Genomic DNA, 7,753 nt, shown 5'->3' on the forward strand with positions numbered 1-7,753 from the left:
GTTTGTACTCTGAGAGACTATGATGGGAACTCTAGCTGAGACTCCTAGCAGCAGGGGCCATGGAGACTGAAGACGACACCATCTAACTAGACAGGACTCCTAGTGGAGGGAGGAGAGAACACCAACTCACCCACAAAACTTTTGATCCACAATTCACCCTGCAGAATGTGAGGGATAAAGATAGAGCAGATATAGAGAGATTAGGGGAATGTCCAACCAATGCCTGGCCAAACCCAAGACTCAGCCATGGGAGAGAGCCAACCCCTGACACTATTAACGATGCTCTGCTATGCTTGCAGACAGGAGCCGAGCAGAGTTGTCCTCTGACAGACTCCACCCAGCAGCGGCTCAAAACAGTTGCTGAGACTCACAGCCAAACATTGGGCATAACATAGAGAGTCTAGTAGAAAAGTAGGGTAAGGATAAAAGAATGTAGAGGTGACAAGAGCTCCACAAGAAGAAAAACAGAGTAAACTAACGAGGGCCCAGAGGGACCTATGGAGTCTGAAGCACCAACCAAGGACCATGTGTGGACTGGACCTAGGTCCTGTACATAGATGTAGCTGATGGGCAGCTTAGGCTTCATGTAGGTCCACTAGTAAGGGGAGCAGGGGCTGTCTCTGCCATGGACTCTATTGCCTGCTTTTTGATAATTTTCCCTTGATGGGAATGCCTTGTCAGGCCACAGGGGAAGAGGATGAACTCGGTCCTGATACGGCTTGAGGAGCTTGGGTGGATGGGTGTGGGGTCTCCCCTTTTCTGAGGAATAGGGGAGGGAGGGTGGGACTGGGAGGAGGGGATGGAGGAGGCTACATCCAGGTTGGAATGTTAATAAATAAATAAATTAAATTAAAAAAAAAATCCAGTACCATGTAGAAAGCTGCAAATGGCGCCTGTCTGTAACCCCATCCCTGAGCTGGGGCTAAGGCAGGCAGAGCCCTGGGGCTTACTGACCAACCAGCCTAACCCAAGATTCCAGTTCAAAAGAACTTGTCTTGGGAAATAAAGTGGGAAGTTACCAAGGATAATAACTCACGCTGGCATCTGGCTTCCACATGCACGTGCACGCACATGTTCCTGTGCCCCCACATGCATGCTTTCACACAGCCACATGAACACGTACACATATCTTACATACAAATAAAATTGGAAAGAAAAAAAAATACTTGGGCTTGAGGTGTCAGGAAGGCATGCCGCAGGGAAACAAAGCCCCTGAGCGGCTAAGTTTTCATTTCTGTCCAGAAAAGCAAAGTCAGTTTTGTTATGTGTACAACTGATGTAAATGTGAACGTCAAGTCAAGTAAAAGTTAATTCTTTGTTCCATTGCAGCCTACGTTAAACCCTTCACTTCTTTTCCTTCCACTACTACCCCTCCCCCCGTTTACAGATTTTATTTTATCCCTCTTTTTCCTTGTCCAAAGCTGTATCTGGAGTGCATCTGCCGCAGCTGGAATGTTCATAGGGTAACTCCTTCAAAATCCTTTCCTGAAATGCTCTGTAATTATTTCCTTTTACCACAGGATGAACGGATCCAGGGTCTGGTTTTTAGTTCTCTGGGGCTTGTCTAAGGAGCCGTTTGTATTGTCTATTGCAAAAGATCAAGCCCCGTGCTAATATTCTGAAAGTACAAACATCTCACCAGAAACCCTCCAGCAGCAGTAGAGTCTATATAAAACCAAGTCCTGGCAACATGCACAGCGGCAGTTCAGAGCGTGGTGTTAAAAATATTTAACAGGTCATTTGTGACCTGAAGAAAAGACCCTGACTTAACTTATATGGTATGATAGCTTCACTTTTGCCTTCCTTAGCAGCTACTACTGACAGCTCATGTCTCTTTCACCCGTCTCCAAGTCCCAAGTGTTTTGGAATAAGCTGCCGTTGGCTAGCGTCTTCTCTATTGGACCGTGGTACCTATTTTTACATTATTCAGTTGGTCAGAATGGCTTGGTTTTGTCCTAGATGGTGGGGTTGTTGTTATAAGTATGCCTTTTTCAGAGTTTCATTTTTAAAATACATATTACTGCATTTACTTTGTCCTCAAATAAACCTTATGCTAATTTCCATATTTATTTTGAGGTGCAAAATATGAGAGAATTGATGAATGAATTAAGGGTGGACGGGAACACGAGCACACTTGTAAGAACATCTCATTTTTCCCAAATCACTTCTTTGACATTGAGGTTTAGTTGTTTTTGTTTTTTTGTTTTTTTGTTTTTCCCCTGGGAGGCAGGGGTCTGAGTGGAAACGATTGGAGGTTAGTGTGTATGCGAAGCTAATTTCAAGTGTAGAGAAATGGACAGATGGCATAACTGAAAGGTGACTCAGATCACCACGAGTAAAAGATTTGTTCTCCAAGAGAAAGATCAAGGTGGATGAAGCTTATAATGATTGAAGTTTGGATCAAATATTGATGATAAAACTTGATTGTTGATTCGTCTCTGATGGGTTGGCCATTTCAGGGTACTGATTGATAAAGACCACTAAACATTTGTCACATGGCCTTGGGTTTGAGCTCGTGTGCTTGGATTAGTAGCTTGTACCCATCCATTTTCTTATTTATAAAACAAGATTATTATGAGTATTATTGTGAGTGTTTTAGGAAGCAATTCATGCATATCTATCCCTAAACACAGCGACGGGCACATGACTTGGGTGCACTGCTAATGTAGTGACAATGACATGGTGTTGACTTACCAGTGTCTTTCTTTGCTCCACCCTTGACTTCTGTGTTAAGTAGATTTTATTTTAATTAATTAATTTTTATATCATGAAGCAAGGCGCAACAAAAAAAATTCTGAAAACATGTAATGATGGGAAAAGTCATCCTGGAGTAGGAGTCAAAGAAGCCTTCAGAATGGTGGGCAGGTGGAGGACAAGGATGACTTCAGTTGGATGGTATAAAAGTCATTCCAAGCAGGGATGGCTGGTTGTTGACTCTGTTTCAAGACTTTTTTTTTTTTTTTTTTTTTTGAAGATTGTTAAAAGTCCGATAGTGTCAATAAATTCCCTTTTCAATAAGACTCAGCAAGTCATGGATGGGCCAACCAAGTGAATTTGGGCAACCAGGTCAGACAAAAGAACCTCCTGTTGGATTTTATCAGTATTTTCCTCTTATGGGAAGCAAATTGCATACTATGCAGACATCCAGGTTGTAGGAGCATCCTTTATTGCCTACCGTAGTTTTAGATTATATTCCCTAATATGAGTCCTGATCGTTGAATACAGAGGTCCATTGTGCACTGATTAGTCTGTGGCCAGCATCAAAATGATTTTTGGTAGTAGACTTCAGAGGATCTGTGGTTCTTTTCTTTTTCTCCCTCCCTCCACCATATAACATTTTGATGAACAAAAAGAACTACCAAACTTGATCTGAACCCACATGTCAGGAACCGAGAGAAGTACTAACTCATTAGCTCGTGTCACCCAGACCTAGAAATGGAGCGTGGAAAGTACCATGGTGTTTGTCACGTGGCTCTCTTGTGCCCCATGGTTGTCTGTTTTCAAATAGAGATTATGGGGATGTTCTCTCTCCCAGAGGCTAGGCCTAAGACATTGCAAGAGATGGCACCGACTCAAAGACGGTCTCTTCCCTTGTCTCTGAAGCATTAGGAGCAATTACTAGGGGTTGCAGAGCTGGGCCAAGACTAGCAGGGGAAATATATACACTAGAGGCAAAAATTTATACTCTCAACCCTGTGGATAGTAGTTATAATCCCAATAGCCTATCGTTTTTGTTTTTTTTTTTTTTGTTTTTTTGTTTTTTTTTTGTTTAAGGGCATCAGCAGTTAAACTAAAAGGAAATGAGCAATGTGTCTTTTCTATCATTATAATGTTCAGCACTCCTTTTTAAACCTTCAGTTGTCTATATAAAACATTATTGATATATTAAAAGATATCCAATGCACTACTCTTAGACTATCAGAGTTCTTAGATGTTGAGATGGCTCCCAGGATTTTTTACACTCTATAGCATTTTTGTCAGGTGTTGGGCAGGTGCTCAGTCCAGACTACCTGGAGCCATTGCTGATGCAGTGACAAAGCATGGGAGCTTTTACAGAGACAGGCAGTGACTCCTGAAGCTCTGCCACAGAATTGATGGGGGACCCCGAGACATCTTTGAGGGTTCTGCTAGCTTCTCAAGAACTAGTGGTGGGTTCAAGGCTGGGTTTCCTGTGTGTGTGTTTGCCAGCAACATGTTACGGCAGATAGGCTGTACAATCATGCAGGATCAAGGTGCCTTCCAGGCCAAACGTAGAGACTTGATCATTGTAAAGCAATGCCACTTTCTCCTTTATCCATGTTCTGCAAAAATAAAATAATGTTTTTTAATTTGGCAGGATGCCCATTTTAATGCGAACAGAATGTTTTATAAATTATGTTTTGCCTTCTAACATAGTAAGTATTAGTGAATAAAGCCCATGTAGCTGAGTTACTCACCTGTTTTCAAGGAACATAAAGAGACCTGGGATCAGTTAACTTGCAAAGCACTTGAGGAATCCCTAAGCTCAGGGTTATTGAGTTAGTGTTGCTTGCATTTTCTGTGACCAAGAGCAAAGGAATCAAAAGTTTACTTTAAAAAAATATATACTTGCTTTTCTGCATGTTTTAGTAGTAGAAGAAATGGATAGTTCGCATGTTAGGTCAGTACTTTAGCAAACTGAGTTTTTGTTTGTTTGGGGCTTTTGCTGTATAGCCCAGGAATTTGCTGGGTAGCCCAGGCTGGTGTTGAATTTAGGATCCTTCTGTCTCAGCCTATCACATACAGATAGTGCTAGGATTATGTATATGTACCACCATGTCAGACTTGATGTTTCTTATAGTTAGCACATGATCAGGAACTTCCCACACATTTCTCTTTCATGATGCTTCACCCTTCTTTGGAGTGTAATTTTTAGAAGGCAATTATTGTGCAGGCGAAGCATTCTAGACAGAAGAAAATGGCAGCCCCCAAGTATTGCTGACTCTTCTCCAGTGATTTTATTGGGGGTAGGGGATATGACTTGAATTGCTCTTCATTTATACGTCAGCTTGAGTAACTACATTTATAATTTATTTTTCTGTCTTTTATAAGTTTAAGTCAGCGTATAATAATAATGATAGTCTGTAAGTAGGTATATTGGGGGCATGGGCTTTTGTTGGCTTGTGACATGGAAAATATGGCAGAGATGACTGGTTTGGCTTTAAGTTTCTAAGATTATGAAAGCGCTGTTCATTTTGAAATGTGCTATTAACATTTATCAGTACCTGAACTAAACTCTTGCAGAGATGATACGGTTTTAAATCTACAGTTCTCTTGTACGTGTGTATGATGGTGGTGCTAATTCTTTATAATGCAAAGTTAAATTGAGTGTGTTAAGTCAGGGAGGATTCCAATTAAGGATTAAGTGGGCACCTATTTGGCGTAGCTGTCACGAACAGGATAGGACTGTAGATTCTGCTACTGGAGACATGGTTGAGAAGTACAATAGGTAAGAATATATCTTTATTGATTGTGTTTCATAGTGATGAAAATTAGTGGCATAAGAAAAAGATGTTAAAGGAATTAAGTCAGGAAGTGATGTTTCAGTTGACACTTGAAAGAAGAAAAGGAATGTAGCCAGGTTGGGCCTTGAAAGAAGAACCCAGCTCTAGGGAGCATGATAATGTACCAAGCTCAAGACACAAGCAGGAGCTTGGGAGACTACAACGGGAGTGCTGAGGAGACTAGGGAAGTGATGGTAGCAAAATACAGAAGGTTTGGTGACAGTGTGGATGAAAAGGTGCTTGGAAGATTTAGAATGTCATGGCTTGCTTCTCGTTCTTGCCTGCTCTCCAGCCTTCCCAGGGGTTCTCAAACTTGTTCAGATGCGTAGCCTAAGTCCTCAAGATAGACCATACCTGTACTCCTAATGTGTGTTGATATAAACTATAAAATATATGGGATAGAATATGTACATTGATCAACTTTCTGTCATGGGAACAAACTACCTGAGGTAAGAGACAAGGGTTTCACTTGTTAAGTAGAGAGGTTTAATTCTGGTGGTGGGGTGTATTGCCTTTATGCCTCTGATGGGGGTACCGGATGGTAGTTGCAGAAAGGTGGTAAAGGAAACAGTCCACCTTGTAGTTGAAAGCAAAGGAGAAAAGGGAAGGGTCAGGGCCATCTAACTCCCTTCAAGGACATGTCCTCAGCGATCTTAGTACACATCCTAGGCCCTACCTCTTGAAGGGTCCACTGTCTGCCAGTAGTGCCAAACTGAGGGCCAAGCCCACACTATAGCAATACATGAAACAGAAACTTAAATACTTTAAAGATTTGCTAATGGTGGAATCATATTATTAATGAAAATCTCAAGATAAAAAAAAAAATCTAATGTTTATTATATAAGACAGTGGACACAAAGTCCATTTTTCAAATGTCTTAAAAATCTGAAATTGAGGAGACCACTTTATGTCAGGTTGACCTGCATTTTGTTGCTGCTCTCCAGTAAAGTGGTGAAGGAAGAACCACTAAAGTATGTGATGTCAGGGCATGTATTTTCATACTCTTCTCTGGTACTTGTATGACTAATGCAATTCATCTCTAGTTTCTTTACCCATGTTAAAATACTTGCCATTTGGGGAGGGTTCATTTCATGATAATTAGCCAGGGTAGCCTTTGAGTCGGCTTGAATAGCTCCTGTGAGCTTTGTAAGCTCGTCATCACTATCCCTTCATTACACAGTCTCTCTGAAAGGTACCCCATTTATTCCCTGGACGCTTTCACAGGGAACCGAGACTGATGCTAAGTAAAGCTGTCAGTTATTTACTACTTTAGTATATGAAAATATTGTTATGAAAACAAGCTATGAGTATTTTCATTCTGCAACCCCAGGAGTTCCTTTGTGTGGTTTAGATGCATGCAACCATGTTGGAGTTGAGTGTACTCCTGCTGGGGACTGCCAGAAACACAAGTCTAGATATTAGACGAGTGATGGGGAGTTGAAGTCACTTCAGGTGGGGAGGATTTTTCCAAGTATCAGTGTCTTTCCTGTTATGGTATACTATCTTACATCACATAATTTGCAAAAAAGAAAAATCTATCTATCTCTATGTATCTATCATCTGTCTGTCTGTCTGTCTGTCTATCTATCTATCTATCTATCGTGTGTATTTTAGCTTGATCTTGTTATATAACCTAGGCTGACTTTGAACTTGCAGTTCTCCTACCTTTGCCTCCCAAATATGTCTTCCTGTGCATCACATACCTAAGAATTTATTTTTGGGCTAATCATACTAGTCTTTGCCTCCATGGTCAGTTTCAGGAGGCAGAAACACATATACACACAGACACATAACACACACACACACACACACACACACGCCTGGGGAACCCAATGGCATGGTTCTAGCATGTGTTCAGCGTCTACAGGGCTTCATAGTACAGCACAATGCAACAGACAACATTCAAGGAAGGCAGGGTAAGAGCGTTCACTTAGGCTTGTCTTTCTCTTCTGAGAAACCCAGTGATGCAACCTTTGGGATTCAACCACTGCTGCCTCCACATTTAATCATTTTGTTGTTGTTGTTGGTGTCTGTGTTGTTGTTGGTGTATGAGAGAGAGAGAGAGAGAGAGAGAGAGAGAGAGAGAGAGAGAGAGAGAGAGAGAGAGAGAGAGAGAGACAGGGTTTCTTTGTGTAGTACCAACTATCCTGGAACTTTCTTTGTAGACCCAGCTGGCCTCGAACTCAGAGATCCGCCTGACTCTGCCTCCTAAGTGCTGTGGCAAAAGGTGT

The sequence above is a fragment of the Acomys russatus genome, chromosome 24 (genome assembly GCF_903995435.1).
Source record: "Acomys russatus chromosome 24, mAcoRus1.1, whole genome shotgun sequence".
In the NCBI taxonomy this organism is placed as follows: Eukaryota; Metazoa; Chordata; class Mammalia; order Rodentia; family Muridae; genus Acomys; species Acomys russatus.